Source organism: Dipodomys spectabilis, unplaced genomic scaffold, assembly GCF_019054845.1.
Source record: "Dipodomys spectabilis isolate Male_0828 unplaced genomic scaffold, ASM1905484v1 ptg000174l, whole genome shotgun sequence".
NCBI lineage: Eukaryota > Metazoa > Chordata > Mammalia > Rodentia > Heteromyidae > Dipodomys > Dipodomys spectabilis.
In genome coordinates this window covers 3,298,920-3,318,959 of record NW_024870851.1, presented here as the reverse complement: position 1 = coordinate 3,318,959, position 20,040 = coordinate 3,298,920, and the positions used below count along the sequence as shown (strand labels likewise).

The following is a 20,040-nucleotide window of genomic DNA, read 5'->3' as shown; positions in this document are numbered from 1 at the left end:
CATCAGATCTCAGGCTCCTGAGTAGCTAGCAGTAAGGCAACAGCCTCCTGCTCAAATACAACATTTTTAAATGTTTGCTTTGGCAGATAATTTTCTGAGATAGCTTTTTAAAATTTTATTGTAAAGAGGGTTACAGTCACGTTAAGTAAGGAACTGAGTACAATTCTTGTTGAACATTGTTAACCCCTTGTTTTCTCCCACTTTCCCTCCTACCCCAACCCCATCCCCCAACTTGAGATATCTTCTGTGTGTATGTGTGTGTGTGTGTGTGTGTGTGTGTGTGTGTGTGTATGTGTGTTTGCGTGCGTGCATGCGTGTGCGCCAGTACTAAGGATCAAACTCAGGGTCTCACTTTCTTACTCAGTTTTTTTTTCTACTCACAGTTGGCACCCTATCAGTTGGGCCACATCTCTACTTCTGGCTTTTTGCTATTTAATAGGAAATAAGAGTCTCTGGGATTTGTCTGTTTGACTGTCTTTGCACCCTAATCCTCATATCTCAGCCATCTAAGTAGCTAGGATTACAAGCGTGAAGTACTGGCTCTAAGTTATCTTGATCCAGTGCTTTTTACCTGTCAGTTTTGCCATTTAAAAAAATGTACTCCCTCTATACTAGGTACGTACATACAGTATGTGATGGTAAACGCTGAAAAGATTAATAGTCTCACTATTTGCTGGTGAATAACCCTGAGAAAGATGAAACATCTTGTTCCAGGTCACATGTCTTAATGATGACAAAACTGGGAGTTTAACTGAGGCGATCTGATTCCAAAGCATCAAGTTACTATGAAATTGCAATCATGTCTTAGTTGTTTGAGGTCACAAAATAAATAACAAGAAAAGAAATCAAAGCATTAAACTGGTTTTGTCAAAACATAGCTAGTCAGGTGCCAGGTGGTTCAGGCCTGTAATCCTACCCAGGAGGCTGAGATCTGAGGATCATGGTTCAAAGCCAGCTCTGGCAAGAAAGTCCATGAGACTCTTATCTCTAATTAACCTCCAGAAAAAAACCGGAAGTGGTGCTGTGGCTCAAGTGGCAGAGTGCTAGCCTTGAGCTGAAAGGCTGAGGGACAGCGCCCAAGCGCAGAGTTCAAGACCTATGACCAACCAAAACACAAAACATAGCTAGTGAGATTTTTTTATTTATTTGGTTAGGTGCTTGCTTGCTTGCTTGGAGATAAGTTCTCTCTGTATTGCGCAGTCTGGGCTTAAACTACTGGGCTCCAACAGTCTTCCTGATTCAGCCTCCTGAATAACTCAGACTACAATTCCAGTGAAGTTTTAAGCCAGTGATTTGGGACTATTTTCTTCTAAAGTTTTACTTTTAAAATAGAAGACGTTGTGAGGCCAAACACTGTGGTTCATACCTATGATCCTAGACATTCAGAAAGCAGAGATTAGGAGGAATGTAGTTTGAGGCCTGCATAGGCAAAAAGGTTTTGGGATCCCAACTCGATAAATAAAAGTTGGACATGGTGGGGTACTCCTGTCATCCCAGCTATTCTAAAAGCATACATAGAAGAATCATGGTCCAGGCTGGCCTGGGCAAAATAGAATGAGACAGTTTTAAAATAAATACCTTAAGCCCCCAAAGGACTAGGGGTGCGGTTCAAGTTGCATAATGCATACTTGACAAGTGAAAGGCCATGAAACCTCAGGACTTCCAAATAATATTTTAAAGGGAGTGGGGTGGGGAGAAGGAGTGTATATGATCACACACACATACCTTCCAACATCTGGCAATGGAGAATTTCAATGAAAATCTTTAATAAGTGAAGCCAAAAAATACATTTGTAGGCATATGCATGTGGGAGGGAAAAGGATTTATGAAAGGATTATGAAATATCTAGCATGTCCCCACTTCACCTGATGGAACATTCCTTCCCTCAGAGCACTTCTGCAATTAGTTCAGGCTGTCACCTAACAAACACTGCCTGCCTACCTATTACTTTCTATTATGTTCCATGGGTTTGATTTTTCTTTCTCCATCAGGAAAATAAAAATCATCAGTTCCAAAGATCAAGACAATTTCAAAAGAAAAGGTTGAAAATTGGATAATGACATGGATTTGTTATAAAAATATGATAGGCAATGAAGAGGGAACCTTGTTGGGAAGATGGAGGCTGCAGCAGGGACCAGCAAAGTGTCCTTTTCAAGAATCAGCTGCTCTAAAATTTACACAAGATAAATGGCCCCTGGTGGAAAATTAAACTAAAACACAACCCAATCAATGTCTTCAGCAAAGGTTCAATTCTTAAAGATTTCAAAACAACAAAAAAAGAAAGAGAGGCTGGGGATGTGGCTCAGTGGTAGAATGCTCTCCTAGCATACATGAAGCCCTGGGTTCAATTCCTCAGTACCACATACATAGAAAAAGCCAGAAGTGGTGCTGTGGCTCAAGTGGTAGAGTGCTAGCCTTGAGCAAAAGAAGCTCAGGGACAGTGCCCAGGCCCTGAGTACAAGCTCCAGGACTGGCAAAAAAAAAAAAGGAAGGGAGGAAGGGAGGAAAGAAGGAGAGAAGGAAGGAAGGAAGGAAGGAGAGAAGGAAGGAGGGAAGGAAAGAAGGAAAAGAAGGATAATTTTTCAGAGGAAAACATAGAAAATAATTTTACTTTATTTCATTATATCTTGCTGTTTAAACTCAAAGATCTATTATGAAATTATTTTAAAATTTGGCCTGTAAAATTATACCATAGTTAGGGAAATTTGGAAATACAGGGAATTTTCTCTTCAAGTGTTAGATTCTGTACAAAATTGAATTCAAAGTCAAACATGCAAGCCAGAATGTCTTTTATCACTCACTGAAAAAAAATTACCTCTGAAAGTTTACCACAGAAAAAAAATCTTCTGGAAATACATATATATATATATATATATATATATGTATATATATATATATATGTACACAATATATATATGCACTTATTGTACTTCAACATAAACAATAACTTATTTGCTCTCATATATAACTTATAAATCACTTTTACCTAAGTTTCTGCATTTAAACTTGACAATCACACTGAGGTGGCCGGGTGTGCAGAGGGACAACTCACAGGGGCTGAAGCTGGGTGATGGAGAGAAAAAAGTTGCTATGCATCATATTCTGATGACACTACAGAAAGAGAGGAGAGAGTCCCAGACAGGATGGATAGAAGATATCTCTTGAAAATAGGAATAGAAACATAGATACTAGCTTTAGTTATGACCATTAAAAGTATAATATGTGCTCATAAGCAGCACAAGAGACAGGTAGAAAGCCTCACCACAGAAGCCTAGTGGGGAGGGTGATGTGAATCTCAGTCCTTGATTTAAAGACGGGATGCTTGAGTTGAAGATAAAAAACTAAGTCACTCCAGATTTTCTAGTTATTAGGGACTAAGGAGTAGATTAATTAAAAATATGCATGTGTACATCTAACTCTGTTATGTATAATATTAAATTCTATAAATATATGCATGCATTTACATGTATATATGTATTTACATGGAATATAAATGCATAACATACATATGCTTATACAGCACAGAGATATACCAAATATATAATGTGTGCTTGCTTATAAAAATATCTAGAATCTATTTCTTACTACAATATTGATACTCTGCATGGGTAAAAGCAAATATTATGATTATAAAATACATTTCTTAATGCAGAACATTTCTTAAATCAGTCAAAGAACATCCACTGAGAAAAAAGACTTAATTTCCTTTTATAAATAGCTGTGGATTAGAGTACAACAATAGTACTAACTCTGTTATTGCTGTGCATTTAAAGCCAAGATGATGACTGTATTGAAAAAGAGGGAAGAGAAAAATCAATAGATTATGGCTTCAATGGAGCTCACAACAGTGCTGATTAGAGAACACAAATGGATTGCATAATAGTAAAATAACTATAAACAGGGTATGGATTTAAGCCTATGTTAAGACCATTCTTAACTGGGTCATGTCTTTAGAAAACACGCATTGAAATTGCGATAGCAAATTAAATCTATTCGAGCACAAAATTTAATACATAAGAAATGGCATTTTTTTAATGATCTGGAAGAGGGAGTAAATAGCATGTTAATGAAATTTGCAGATGCTACTAAATTGGAAGGTGTTATAAACACCAGGGCAGACAGGACCTTAATACAAGTGGACCTTATAAAGTTAGAGAAAAGATGATAATGGGGGAAAAAATGAAATAGAAGTTAACTAGAACTTACAAAAACATTATAGGATAAATTTCAGCATGAGAAAGCATAATGCAAATGTAGTGAGTGTAGGAAAATGAATGAGATTCTACCAGAATTATCTGCTTATATAAACTGGTATGCATACTGAGAGGCCCTGACCTGAGCCCTAAATAGTAATTATTCCTTTCCCACCTACCCCCATATTCCCCTTGCAGGCAGATAGACCAAAGGAAGAGTACTGCTTAATTGTAGACTTTGGGGGAATGATTGAAATGAAGAAAACACAGAAATTGGGCATAAAATAAGAAATACATAAAGGAGAGAAAACTACTATTGAAGACAGGTGATTATGTTGTTGATGTCATTTAATTATGTTTATAATGAAGAGAGGTTATGAAGTGTATAGACGCCTGTTACTTTGTTATTTATGAGGAATTATTAAGTGGAACTAAACACTGCATGATGAAATGCAATTATTTCTCTTTCAGGTATAACCTGTTAGTTGATCATTTATGAGTAATTATTAAATAGAACTAAACATTGCCTGATTAAAGACAATTATTGCTTTTTCAGATAGAAGAAGATGGAATTCTTCTTCCCTATGACATGTGCCTAACCCAAGAAGTTGGTATTGAAATTCAATGTCATGTGGGATTACATCACTGAACTTCTTAGAATATCTGGAAGTCTAAGTGTGAGAATTTGGTTTACTCAGAAAAACAAGGTATGTCTCCTGGAAGCTTTGGATACTGTAAGAACATAATGTGTCTACAATGTTTGATCAGCTTACCTGATGAGAAGATACAGTTATGAGGGGATAAAAATTTGTTTCTATTTTCTGGATCAATTAACAAAGAGATCCAGAAATCTCTTTTAAGTTCAGAAAGTTTTAGATTTCAGTAATACACTGTTTGAATACAGGCTGCTACCATCACAGTTGTGATAGTCAAAATAAGAGGCAGATACTTAGGGATAGGGCTGACACTGCATTCCAAAACTTTGGACATCTAGCCAAGTATTCTCTTCCCCACTTGATGCAGCTGACCTGCTATGCTGCATCTTGAGGCAAAGCACAAGGAAATTCACTTCTCAGAGAGCACCTGTAGCTGCCACACCAACCATTTGCAAACTGTGATCCAGAGGTCTGCAAAGGCAAAAACTCCATTTGTAAAATAAAAATAAATGACTTCTATTTTATTTCATAGAGTAAAATGTTGTCTTAGCAGATATTATTTTCCCTGTGGTGTCTCATGAGTATACTGTGGAGTTTAAACTCCCAGAGGACATATGTAGTCAGGATTGGGAAAGATTTACTGCAGAAGTAGATATGAGAATCCAGATGTCCTCTTTCAAGCCATTAAAGAGATTTGCCAAAATTTAAAACAATGACATTTCTAATTTTTAAAAAATTGGGCAATGGGTACTTTTCATTAAAATAGATGATTAATATGTGGTTATTCCTGGTTTAAATGAATAAAATAAATAAAACAGTTCAGCACTAATTCCTAGAATGAGAAATACAGCTAGATATAACCCACAGCAACCAAAGTTATTTGACATTCTCAAAATCCATTTGATTTTATAACATAAAGGAGCCCTGAGACTAAAAAGCTGAAAAATTTTGTCCAAATTAATAAGGCCTCCCTAATGATGGAAACAAACAAATAAAAGAACAGTCCCCAAGACCACCTCTTAATCCCTAGGGGAAGGCAAATTGCCTAAGATTCTCGAGACTTTTCTCTGGTCTTACCTTGAAGACTAACTAAATAGAGACTATGTAAAACTCTTAGCTCAGGGTGTGGCACATGAGTGCTAGGTAGATGTTAACCATCTCTATTAATTTTTACTGTTGTTATTATTACTATTGCTACTACTACTATTATTACTGCTCTGAGGATTGTTACTCTTTCCAAACAATGTGTTTACTCAGACAACTAAAAATTTGAGTTCTTCAACTTTCAAATGCTCTTGGGCCTTTACATTTGCTGTTTCCTTTGCCCGGAATACCTTTACTTCCTTTTTGTTTAACAAATCCTCTTCATTCTTCTTGTATCAGTTTAGAGGTTGACTGGGAAGCCTTTGTTGGCCTCCCAAACTGTGTTAGGTGCTCTGCTAAAAGCCCTTATCAGTGCTCTCTTAAGAGCATACCTCAGTATAATTGTGCCTTCACTGGCTCTTCCATTCATTGCATTCTGAAAAGTCCTAAGAAAAAGCACTACGTATTATCCGTCATTATTATAATTATAAAGCTCAACACAATACCTGACAGTAAATATTTACTGAATAAATTCTGCCCAAGTCCTCAGCATATCTTCTTGCCTATTCCGTTCATTTGCAAGGACACCTAAATATCCTTGGATATCCTTTGATCTTCAAGTTGCATGTGAAAACTAAAGTAAAAAAAATAACTTGGGCTTTTAAGGTAATGATTCAGTATCTTAAAGGATGCCTAATTTATATGCCTTGATTTCCCAGGGATTCACAGTTGACAGTGGTACAGAAGGCAAAGCAATGACCTCTGTATACAGCTTGACTAATGCTCAGCTGTGTTCCAGACGTTGATTCATATCTGAGATGAAGAACTGAGATGGCTGGAGAAAATGCCCATAAGTTCCAGATTGCATTATAGCTCTTATCTGTAAGGGGAAGGAAGATTAGGAATGCTTTCTTCCTTTTAAGTTGCCTTTCCTTCTACGCTTAGTAGAACTTATGTCTGCACATCTCTGATCCACTGATAGTCGGTGGCAGCTCTAAAGTTTGTATTTAAGTTTGTATTTAGAAGCAAAGGAAGGGTGACATTATCCAAGAAAGAACTGTACTCATTACCTGATTTATGAAATAGTAAACCCTCTGTACAACACCTTAATAATAACAATAAAATTATATTTAAAAAAGAAGGACTTAGGGAGGAACAAGCCCATTGAAAGAGTGGTTAGGAGATATTTTTGAATAGCAAATACACTCTCTTTACTTAGATTGCATGATTATTTTGGAGGGTGTTCTTTGTTGTAAGAAAGTGCTTTATGGGGCTGGGAAAGTGGCTCAGTGGTAGAGCTCTTGCCTTGTATGCCTGAGGCTCTGGGTTTGATTCCTCAACACCACATAAGCAGAAAAAACCAGAGGTGGCGCTGTGGCTCAAGTGGTAGAGTGCTAGCCTTGAGCTGAATTGCTGAGGGACAGCGCCTGGGCCCAGACCAAAAAAAAAAAAAAGGTGAAGACTTGCAAGCCACTCCTCTGCTGAGGGTCCTATTTTCAGTGTGGAAACATTTGAAGTACAGGAATAGGAGGCTTGGCTATGCCTCTTGTTATTGCTTGTTTCCATTTGTGAACCTATATCCTGCTTGATGAGAATTAACTAGTAAACTCTCACCGTTTGCAAATGCAGAGTAAAGATTCAGAGTAAAGAATGGGAAAAGCACTAGACTAGATTGTACCTGTTCATTCTGGCACCTAAAGAGATCAATATAGTCTTAAGGCAGCTAAATGAAAGAAAAATCAGACTTGAGGCAATTGGTTTATCCCAGAGTTATGATGTATTTATTTCACTTACGGATAAGTACAATTGAATATAAACTATGACCTTGAAGAGTGTGCAATGTAATTAGAAAGACAAGAGGATGATTAACAGAAGATCATTTAAGTATATTTGTGAGACTGCTTTGTAGGTTCACGGTTCCTGCTGGTTGTTCTCTGAGCCTAATTATGTGAGGAAAATGGAATGGAGAAAAACTGGGTGGAGAGGAAGGGTAATGCAGCTAAAAATATTAAGGCTTTTAAGCCATGTGCTTCTTATATAAAGCAACGCATACATACGCTTAAAGCTGGAACCAATTGCTAGCATCTAATTAGCCCTTCCTTTATTTTCAGTTAGAGGAAGATGAGGTCTATCAAAGTACCCCAGCTGATAACTGTCAGAACTAAGACAAATGTCAGGGTCTCTTGACTCCTGGGCCTAATATCATATCACAATCAAGTACCTTTGAAGGCAATGTGAAATGACTAACTACCCTCTTCTCTGTAATTTTGCTAAAGGCCCTAGTTTTCCCATGTGGGGGGAGATGGTTTTAGAATTATTTGATTACCTACATCAGAAAAAAAAAAGTGCTTTAGCATGACAGTTTATATTCATACTAATGTCTTAGTTACAAAAATTGGTTATTATTTTTAATTTTTCATTAACGAGTTGTACAAAGAGGTTCAATTCCACAAGTCAGATTATGAGTATAATGCATCCTGATCAGTGTCACTCCTTCCACGATAGTCTCCCCCCCCCCCCAACAGAAATGATGAATCTAAGGTTCATAGTCCTTTACTGGCCTGCTCATCCACCCACATTCACATATGTAACTTACATGAGTGCTTTACAGATTTTGTATTTCTCCCTTGGCTTCTTTTCTCAATTTCAGTTTCTTATTTTAGCTGCTGCATCTCTACTGGTTTTTCCTACCATGACTTGAACCTCAGCAGGGAGCCAGCTTCCTCCACAGACTCCTATTTCTGTCAATGACACCATCATTCTTTCAGTCACCCAGGTCTGAAGGCTTAGCATCATCTTTCCCTCTTCCAATTTTAGTGGGTCACCAGTTTCTTTGGCCTCTTTCTGAAACATATCTCTCAATCCAAGCCTTCTTTTAAAGTTCCATTTTATACTCTCTAACTCAGGTTCTCAAGATCCAATAACTAGGGATTTTCCCTGATCCCATCCTTAGCCATCACTCCACTACACACCCACCCATCCACCTACCACTACCTCCACAGTGGGCCGCTCTTAGAATCATCATTGAAATACCAACATCCATTCTACGCCTAAACCCAACTTTCCAGTTTCCTCAGTATCTGTGAGTGATCCTTTCAAACTTAGGAGTCCTGGAAACGCTACATCCTCTCACTTTCCTCCCCAGAACCATTCTCCCCAAACACTTTCTTTTCTTCCCAAAGCCCTCTGTCAGCTTTTGCTCATCCTCTATCTCCTGGTATATAGAAGGCACCTGGATTTAAAGTCACCAACCACAGCAGCAGGCCATGGACCCTCTTCAAATATCTACCGATGGTTCCACTGAGTCAGCCCTATCTTTCGCCCTCAACGCCCGTCCCCTTCCCAGCTGGAGGGCTGACTGCGGTAGCACACGAAGCACCCCCCACCCCTCCCCAACCCTTTGTGTCCCCAGCGCCTAGGTGTGTTGGTGAGGGTTAAGTGGCCGCAGCAGGCAGTGTCAACTTGTGGACAGGATGCTAGGGGACCAGGGGACCAGGAGCCAGCCGGCTGGTGCCCCTCGTGGCCGGTCGGGCCGGCGCCAGGCGCGGGACCCTGGGCGGACGGTGCCCAGGTCCTCCGGGAGAGCGGCGGGCACGCCGTGCCAGGCCGCGTGCCTTGCCAGGCAGGGCCGGTGGGCCCGGCGGTTCCGCGCCGGGAGGTAGGTGGTGCTGTTGCCGTGCCTGTCTTCCTCATTGGCGCCGCGCGGAGAGGCGGAATGTTCAACTCCTGACTCCGGCGGAAGCGTGGGAGCCGCGCGGGCCGCCGTCCCCGACCCCGTCCCCGACTCCCGCCGCCCTGGTCGCGCGGGGCTTCCGCGCCCCGCCTGCAGCTCGCGCCCGGTCCGGGAGCCAGGTAGGGGTCAGGCCGGCAGCGGCGGAGGGAGGCCCGGCGGGCCGGAGGGTGGAGGGAGGGCCGAGGGCCGGTGTCTGGCCCTCCGCGACCGATCGCGGGAAAGCTGGGCGTCCCGGAGCCCCGGGGCCCGGCCCGACGCAAGGACGGGACCTGAGGGTCCCCAGGGCCACCCCGCCCCCGAGTCCAGCCCCCCTCCCCCCCACGGCAGGGCTATTGTCCCGGCGCCCGACCTCTCCACACTTGTGCCCAAGTGCGGCTGGGGAAAGTCCGGGCAGGTCCCGCCGAGGAGTTGGCGCCCTGGAGAGCGAGCGGGGCGCAGCCCGCGCGCTCCGGGTCGTGGGTGGCCGCGACCCCGGAGGTCAGCACGGGGCGGGGTCCTGGAAATCGGGGCCCCCGAGCCGGCCGTCCCTGCTGACGTCTGAGCCGGCCAAGAGCGGCGGGCAACTTCTGCTTTTTGTGGGGACCCCGTGGATAGACGCAACTCCACTCGGGGTGGCGGTTCCCCGCGCTGCCGCGGGGCTCCTGCCGGGAGACCCACGGGCCCGGGCGCCTTGGGCCGCGAGCCCCGCGGCGGCCCCGCCGCGCCCGCCGGCTTCCAGGAGAACTTGGGAGTCTCCATTGGCTAGATGACACCGAATTGCCTAAAACACCGAAAGCTCCCACAAACAGCCCACCCGCTGGGCATCCTTGAGAGACTGCCGAAAACGTCTGTTTCTGGTGCGTCTTGAGATCCTGCCTAAGCACTGTTTATGGGAAACTTAATTACTATTTTTGTGAGTTTTCGTTAATAATGAAAGCACGCCGCTGAGTGGCCCATTGCAAGGGCTTTACAATAAATCAGCAGCTCTCGTTAGGAACGCGTGCGAGAACCCTCTTACGGGATGAATTTTAACTTGTGAAAGTTCAGTTCCTCCTTCCTTGACTGCTGGAAGCTGTTTGAGGCAGGGCTTCTTGCTTTTCCTTTCCTGGCTTTAGGGAAGGACCCAGTAGTCCAAACCTATCCCGACGTTTAAAGACAGAAATAAGTGCTTCAAGACCTGTGAAGGTCGTCTTTGTAGTAGGCCCCTCTTCAGGGTGAAATCTTGTCGTTCTTGTTTGGTGGTTGTTATTGTAAATAGGTGTATAATGACTGCGTTTTAATTATGGATTTAGTCATTTGTACAATTGTGAGAGATTTGGGAGGTTGTAAATGAATATAAATTTAGCTTACTTGAAAAGAGAAAATTAACAGTATGCACTGTGTATCTTAATCTCTCACCGTCTAATCTCTTCTCTTTTGAGGATTATTTTAGAAGCTTTTTTTTTTTAAAGTGGAAAATGTTGTTTGAATCAAAAGTTTCAATGGTAGTCATTCCAGAGTAAAAGGCCATAACACATTGGCAGGAAGTTTTTCCTTGTCTAGGAAAGCATATAGAGGAATTGATCTTTTTTGTTATTCCTTTAGGGGTGCATAGGATGCATTAATAACTGAATATTAAGCACACAGATTTAAATCTAAAAATGGATAGTCAAAGATCTTGGGAACTGAGGGACCTTCTTGCCAAATAAGGAAACTTGGCAAGCTGCACTGTGTATTTTAAGTCAGCACAGAATGAGTGTTATTGGCAATACATTGGCCCAATGCCTATCTGGAAGGAGCAGCGAAACTGTGGTAGGGTTGCAGAATTATAAAGAGGAGTTACAAAGGGTGTGGAGTGAATAATTGAATCATCAGAGAAAACACTGGAGATGACAATGATGTTTCAGGAAAAGAGGTCATCCATAAAGTGAAGCGATTAGTGTGGCAAAGCAAAGCAAAATGGGCAGTGGATTTTAGAAATTGACAGATTCAGAGACGAGAAAGAGAATCAATGACTTTTTTTTTTTTTTTTTAAGTGTTTGTGGTGATATAGTGGTTGTTGGAATAAGATAGCCTTGTCTTCTGTCCTCAGATGTTGGAAATAAAAATCAATTTGGATCATTTGTTTTCCATTTTATTCTGCCCAGGACAGATTGACAGAGTATGTTTTTCTTTTATCTGAATGCAATAAAACAGCTAAGACACCTTTCCGTCTTACTGCAGGGAAGATTTAGGCTACTTCTTTTGTGGCTATTAACCTTGTCCTCCTACGCACAAATAAGCAGAGTTCCAGCTGTGAACAGAAAAGTGTGCCAGTTAAGGGAAGAGAGCTGTAAATGCCACAGCTTAGATTGGTTTGACCGATATTCGGGTGCTTTTGTGTCTGACCCTTTTACAGACAGCTGAAGCATCGATTAGGCCCTAATCACAGTTAAATAATCCCAACACCAGGAAAACTATGAGAACAAAACAGCCAGGCAGCTGATAGCTAACCCCATTGCCATAATCACTAATAGGAAATTAAAGTCTCAAATGGAACTTTAGGTGGAGAGTAAGCAATCCAGTAATTACTGTAATAAGAAAAGGGTCTGAAGAAGAAGAAAGTAGGGATATTTGAAGGAGGCAGCAGAGTGATATTGTAGGAAATAGACATATGGTGGAAAAATACGACTTTGGAATAGGACCCAAGTTGAAATGGCATTGTGTCACTTGTAAATTAAGTACTTGGCTTGGGCAATTTCTACATCTTGATCCTCCCTCCATTTTTCTCACATGTAAATTAGGGACAGTGATGCTACTTGTTCCTAAGGATGGTAGGTATATGAGGTGCCAAATAGAAGTGCTTGGAATCAATTCTTGAAACTTTAGCCATCATACTGAATGGTAGAAAGGGCTGGGGAGATGCTAAGGGAAAATGCTAAGGGGTAGGAGTAGCGAGGGGCTGCCACAAAATTCATGCAGAGAAACCTTCTAGTCTTGCCTCTCCCAGCTGAGGTTTGTCCGTAGTAGTTTGCCCAGCTCCATGTCATACTTAAGTGTGTGTGTTGGGATAGGAGGTTATCTGAAATACTGTTTTAAGTAGAGTTTGTTGTAAAGTGGCTCTGTACCCCTCTGCACCTGTATGCAGCTTGGTACTATGGGGGAGGAGGGGACTAATACATTTAAATAGCATTGTGACAAATTTGGGAGTTACGTGAACAAGAGAAGGCTATGACTGGAAGTCAGAGGTCATAACCTAAATCACTTAGAATCATTTTCTTTTTTTCTGTGCTGGTACTGGGGCTTGAACTCAAGGCCTAAGCACTATCTACTAGCTTTTTTGCTCAAGGATGGCTCTCTTACACTTGAGCTACACCTCCACTTCTGTTTTTTTACTAGTTAATTTGAGATAAGAATCTCAGAGTTTCCTGTCCAGGCTGGTTTCAAACCAAGATCCTTACATCTCATCCTTCTTGATTAGCTAAGATGACAGGCGTGAGCCACCAATGCCTGGCTGGAACCATTCTTATAGCTAATTTCAACACAGCTTGTCTTTGGGCCCAATGCTGTTCTTTCTGGATCTGTCTCTTGAACTTGTATATCCAACAAGAGAAGGAAAGAATTATCCCTGTAGGTTACAGAGCAAATCTTTGCTTCTTACACTTTCCTACCAAACTACCCTACTGTGTGGAAAAAGGAATGAATTCCTTGAGGGGGTCTCTAAATAGAGCCATAAGTACCTCCAATGTAAGCAAACATTTCCTTAAAATCTTGTATTTTAAAAATACATATGATTTTCAAATTGTCTATTTTCCTGTTCGGTATCGCATTGAGCAAGCCAATACACACAGATATATTGGTTCCTCCCAATCTTTGAAATAAAATCAGTATATGTATTTATTCATACACCTGAACAATGCTGTGTGCTCCGTTCTGGAAATAAGCAAAGATTAGGAGTAGATAAGATGGGCACAGTTGAGCATGCTTGTAATCACAGCACATGGAAGCTTGAGACAGGAGGATCTACGCTACATAGCAGAATGCTCTCTCTCTTTCTCTCTCAATCTCTCTCTCTCTCTCTCTCTCTCTCTCTCTCTCACACACACACACACACACACACACACACATACACACACAAATCAAATGAATAATGATAGATCATCCAAAGAGTTTTGGCTTTCAAGATGGAGAGCACCTTTCTTTGGGGTGGGAAGAAGGGGAGGAGCACTGAAGGATGGCCATCTGGAATGTAGCTCTGGCCTTCCCAGCTCTGGGAGGTGAATTGTAGGGGAGCAGCTCAATCATTTCTTGTCAGTCTGATGACTACTACATGGTCTGGAAGGAGATGGAGACCTTCAGTGCTGGCTGGCTAGTCAACCTCTGGTGAGGCTACAGTGGATCTTAAAGACGCATCCATTCTGCTCACTTACACATTCAGATGTCCACTCCACACCCCTGCCTTCCACTGGGTTCCTAAGCTTGGGTCACCCACTAAGAGGATGGTGCATTTTCTTGTGGTGTCCTAATGACCAGGAATTCTTTCTATAACTTGTAACCACAGATACTTTTCCTTCATAATTAGCAAAGCATGCTACAGGGTCTTGGGTGTCTTCTAGTTTTATCATCTTCATTCTTCTTTATCTTTTGTCTTACCTCAGACAACCAGGTTTTAACCTGTGTATTTGCCCTTCTTAGAAAGGGCATCCATTCCAAGTAATGAGTCCAAAATTGTAACTTGTTGTCAGCAGCTAGGATAGTTGCATCTTTTCTATGTGCAGAAAATAGTCTTTAAGGGAGAGACAGCTAAGCAGCAGTGAACAGGGCTGCTCCAGATGGGTGGCGGCTGGCCCGGGCAGTAGGCTTCCAGTACTCATGAGCACAGCCTAAACACCAGTGCGCGCCTCTTCAGGCCAGCCCCAGAAATCCGCCCCGCTGTGCTTTCCCCATTCTCCTCCTGATGTCCTGAGAAGCCTCGTAGCAGCCTATGGCATAGATGGTCTGCATTGCATGGCTTCTCTGTGGCCTGCCAGCTCCACCAGTCCCTCTCCCTGTCCTCTAGGATTCGCTTGTGGTAGACACATTTCTGGCAAGCAAGCGTGTCATGCAAGTTGATTTCCATTTATTGGAATATTAAGGTACCAATAAGGATGTTTCTTTTAACTAGCTTGTTTTCATTTCAACCTTTGTTCCAACTAGAGAGTTGTATTACTTATATGGTAAAACACTGATGGATGGGGGAGCTTGAAACTATAGCTGTCTGTCTTTTTACTCTCTTATTTTAAATTGCCTTCTCTCAGTCCTGCTCACTGGTCCCAAGCTGTTCCATGTAAGACAGGCTGTTTACTGGGATCAACCTTAAAGGAGATATTTATGGTAGACATACCATTACTTACTTTTATTCTTATACAGAGTCTCCTTCAGCTAGTTTTGCTGTTTTATCCTTTTTAGTGATCTTTTAAATTTTTATTTTATTGTAAAGATGGTGTACAGAAGGGTGACAGTTACATGAGTAAGTTAATGAGTACATTTCTTGTTGAGCATGGTGATCTTTTTTTTTTGTTGTTGTTTTAAGAGAGCGGCACAAAGCAATAGTCTTGTTCAGGAAGAGCATCTTTTGAATTTTGAAGAAATACACTTTCCCCCTTCTTTTAAAGATATGACTTAAAAGCAATCACAGAATGGTGATTTCCAAAGGTTTTGTTTTGAAACACATGACAATAGGCACATTTTTATTGATTCATTTACTGGTCTATATTAAGGAGACTAAGACAGCTCCAACATATGTAATTATTTAAGGTATTAAGGATTGTTTTTTGAAAATCTTTAAAACTATTATATAGGTTCTGGTAAATTACTTCTTCTTTCTATGTTATATCAGAAACAAGCTTAAAACTACTTTAGTGAAAGAAGGAAAAATGAAAGTATATTAGGGATAGAAAAGAGAAAGAGTCTAATTCAGAAATAATAACCCCATGTAAACCTAAAGGAAACATCCAGAGAAAGTCAAAAAGATCTTATTTCTAGTAAAGTTAATCCTTTGTTTTTTTTTTTTTGGTTGGTCATGGGGCCTGAACTCTGGGCCTGGGCACTGTCCCTTAGCTCTTTAGCTCAAGGCGAGCGCTTTACTACTTGAGCCACAGTGCCACCTCCGGTTTTCTGGTGGTTTATTGGAGATAAGTCTCACGGACTTTCCTGCCTGGGCTGAACCATGATCCTCAGATCTCTTGACTCCTGAGTAACTAGGATTACAGGCGTGAGCCACCAGTGCCTGGCAAGTTAATCCTCTTATAAAGTATAATTAAACTTAAAACAATTATGATGTGCAGGTATTTGATGAAGCCAGTTAAAGCTAGAAAACTTTCTCAAGTCAGGCATCCACTGTCCCTTTCTGCAAAGGGACAGTGACCATCTGGGAAGTAGACACTTTACAACTCCACCAAAGTGCGTGCTGTGATTGCACAAATAGATCCTAGAGTTGTGTTAGTATCCAAAAAGTACAAAAGAAAAATATTGCCTTTTAGTAACTTAAACACTCTCCCTGTGAAAAACGATGTGAAAGAAAAAGTTTCTAGGGGTAGACAGATGTGGCAGCACAAGCCTATAATCCCAACATTCGGTAATCTGAGGTAAGATTTCAAGGCCAGTGTGAGCTACCCAGTGAAATCTTGTCTTAAGAAAAAGTAAGAGTTGCTAATAAAATAAACAGAAGTGATCAAAACCAAAAATGCAGCAAACAGGAGTGGGGGAGGGGCCTTAAAATACACACAAGGAAAAGCAGCTAGAACAATGTAGGAATCAGTAGTACATTTGCACATTAGTGCTTGTGCTGCAACAGTAATGGAGCTACAATAGAAAACAGTTCTTCAAATACAGAGAGGAATACATACCTGACCATGAAAGAATAGATGACTAAATATGGTAGGGAATTTATTAAAACAGGAAACCACAGCTTCCATTTACTTTGCATATACTGTGTGTTAGACACTGTACAAGGGACTTTTCATACCCACTCCACTTCCCGGAACCTAGTAGAAGTGCTGGTTCCAGTGAGGAAACTAAGGCCCCAGAGCCACAGGAGCTTATAGGGTCAGATTTTGTTACTAGAGCTCCCTACAACGATCTTTCCCCTGTACTGTGATGAAATTGTTGCTATTTGGAAATAAGATTTGCCAATGAATTCGAGAAATACACAGCAGACGTAATGATTTTGGACCATCCATCTTTGAGATATTAAATGGAAAGGATTTATAATTTTTATCTATTAGGTCTAGAAATGCCATAATCTGAGAAAAAGTGATTGTTTCAAAGTTATAGGAGATGGACATACAGTACTGTGTGTCAGTACTAGAGTTTGAACTTAGGGCCACATTCTCTTTTTTGCTCAAGGCTGACGCTCTACCACTTGACCCACCTCCACTTCAATGTTTGTCTCATTTTAAAGCCTTTTTAGGTGTTAGAACTTTAGTGGTATCTTTCTTGTTTTAAATTTGGGGCAAAAGGGGAGGGGAGGAGAAGACAAATGACTTATTTGAAGTCAACACTACTTGGAAAAACCAAAGGGGCAAAATAGATCTGTGACTAGAAAAGCTTAGTCCATTTTCGGGAGAAGAGACTGAAAACTTGGAAAAGAAAAATAATACTCCCTTTATGATTTTTCTGCCTCCATATATTTTTATTTTTGAGAATTAGCTGATGATAATGTAAGTGCCTTCAGAAATTTAGTGAATAGTTAAAGATGTTTTGCATATTTAACTTAAGGAAAATTTTTAAAAAGTGGTGTTCTGCTCAAGTATTCAGCTGACTGACTTCAACCACTCTGTTACTATTTTCAAGACTTGTGACATCTTACTATGCTTTGGTTTTGTCATATTCCTGCTTTAACTTTCCCTGGAATGCTGTATGATAGATACTTAGCTTTTGAGAATGTCATAAAATTAGTGGCTTTGCCTATAAAAACAATATGTTTCTATAGATGACACTCTACCAATGTAGTCAATGGAGAATCCATCTGAAAAACTAGAATCTAATTTGATCAGGTAGCAGTGTTCCCAAAGATGTGGTAGATATTATTAACTAGCAACTCAGATTTTTCACACTGTGGTCATAAGTTAATTTTAGAATAATGACTTTGAATGAAAGGAAAGAAAGCTCAAGGAGAAAAACATACATTGTGATCTGACATTCATATGTATAGAGGAGAATGGGAACTTCAGCCAAAATTTTCAACAGACTGCATGATATTTTGCCAGGCTCCCTGAAGTTGAGACTTGTACCCTAGAATTGTTAGTCTCTGGTAATTGGACAGGACTTAATTTTTTACAGTCTCAATAAAACGTTCGTATAATTGCATAGTTCCATTCATTCATAGCCTATTTCTGAATAGCAGAATGTATCACAATATGAGTAACAGTAATTCTGGAAATAACTTGACTAGTTGCCTCATGTCAAAGGGTGAAGACCCTGGAGAAGGTGCCTCTTGGCAGGCTCAGATGTTGATCCCATCCTGGCTCAGATCATGATCTTTAAGTCCTCCTCCTTCACCTACCGTACCCCAAGGCTCAGAGGCACCCAGTACAGGAGGCCCCACTCACTTTCCCCTCTACCCCAAGGAACCTATACAGCAGTGTGTGTGTGTGTGTGTGTGTGTGTGTGTGTGTGTGTGTGTGTGTGTGTGTGTGTTGGGGCTTGAACTCAGGGTCTCACGTGTGTGTGTGTGTATTGGGGCTTGGACTCAGGGTCTCACACTTCCACTTGGGTTTTTGGCTCAGGGCTGGTGCTCTACCACTTTAGCTACAACCTCTGCTTCTAGCTCTTTGATGGGTAATTGGAGATCAGAGTCTCAAAGCTTTTCGGCCCAGGCTTCAAACCATGATTTTCAGATCTCAGCCTCCTGAGTAGCTAGGATTACAGGCTTCAGCCACCAGTATCTGGCAGGCCTCAGGTTTTATTTAATTTGGTTGAAACTTTCTCAGTTGCAATAGGAGAATAACCAGAAAGTGTTCAACAAATTTTTTTTTTTTTTGGTTGTGGAGCCTGATCTCTGGGCCTGAGCACTGTCCCTCAGTTCTTCAGCTTAAGGCTAGTGCTCTACCACTTGAGCCACAGTACCACTTCTGACCTTTTTTGCTTATGTGGTGCTGAGAAATCGAACCCAGGGTCTCATGCATGCTAGGCAAGCACTCTACCACTGAGCAACCTTCCCAGCCTCAACAAATATTTTTGAATGGAAAAGGTATGTACTGTGTATTCTGAGAACCAACTGGAAATGGCAATGATGGGGATTTAGTGGGAAAGATGGATGGAACAGAGATGCTGGTATAAAAGAGGGAGACAAAAACTTTCCTTGTGGAGTTCAAAGAAGTGGTCATGGACAGGGCTTTGTTGGGCAAAGATAGCACTAGCTTGTGTGGAATAAGGTGAAAGAGGTTGGCATACTTTGAAAGCTGCCAGTGGTGCTTTGTGCATGTATGGGAAGGAAGGAGACTTGAAGTACAAGTGCCTATAAGTGATAGGGGAATAACAAGAATATTTTTCTGGACTTAAAAGAGTTCTCCAAGTATCCTATTAGTGAATGAAGAAGTCTCATCCCTAAGCATAGGCAAATCAAATTCAGGATTCCAGGTATGCATAGAGCATCCTGAAAGCTATCAGAGTAAAAGTAAAATAAATGTAAAAAGAAGTAATAATCAGAGTAGCATTAGACTACTCCATAGCTACATTAGAAACTAGAAGAAAATGAAGTCATACTTTCAAAATTACATGGAAAATTGTTTCCTATCTAGAACTGCACATCCAGGCAGATAGTCAAGGCGTTAAGCATACACAGATTCTCAACATTTACATTCTTTGCATTGGATTCAAATCCACAGAAATAAAAACCAAGAAAGACAAAATGGCAGATCCAGTTTTCCTTCAGAGGAAAGATGAAGGAGATGCTTAGAACAGTAATGAAGGGAAATCCCAGATCAAGTCAGGCCTAGAGAGCAACCATTCCAGCCTGACGACATCAGGGATGAAGTGTTTAGAAAGAATGTCTCTAAGAAAAAAACAGGCCTTTCCCCCCTCCAAAAACATTTAGAGAGAAGGAAAAAAAAGAACCTGGTATTTTACTTCATTGAGAGGAATTCTTCAGAGTTTGAGGAGCTGAATAAATTAGTAGTAGTAAAAATTAAGCAAACAACACATGGCAACTAATAATTCTAGGAAAAACAAAATGTTATCCAAGAAGGAAAATATACTCACTAAATGTAGCATGGTACTACTAGAAATAATATTTACTTTGTGAGACTACTTTAAACCTTGAATATTGATCTAATGTTACAATATCACTGAAACAAATGTTTAGGCAAGTGTGACATTTGTATATAGGGAGGTAAAGGATGATACGGGAGAAATAAAACCTTATCTTTCACAGGAGAAGTTAATAGACAATATCTAA

General features: G+C 40.9%; 1 protein-coding gene across 3 annotated transcripts in view; it reads left to right on the top strand.

Moving 5' to 3' along the window:
* Positions 1-9,676: 9,676 nt before the first annotated feature.
* Positions 9,677-20,040, top strand: part of Map3k20 (mitogen-activated protein kinase kinase kinase 20) — a 167,953-nt gene continuing 157,589 nt past the window's right edge. For 2 of the 3 annotated variants that reach the window (XM_042694146.1, XM_042694147.1), the window contains exon 1: positions 9,703-9,784. The gene's annotated coding sequence lies outside the window, so the exon portion shown is untranslated. Of the gene's footprint in view, positions 9,785-20,040 lie in introns of all 3 variants that reach the window. The other variant, XM_042694144.1, reaches the window with a different exon arrangement.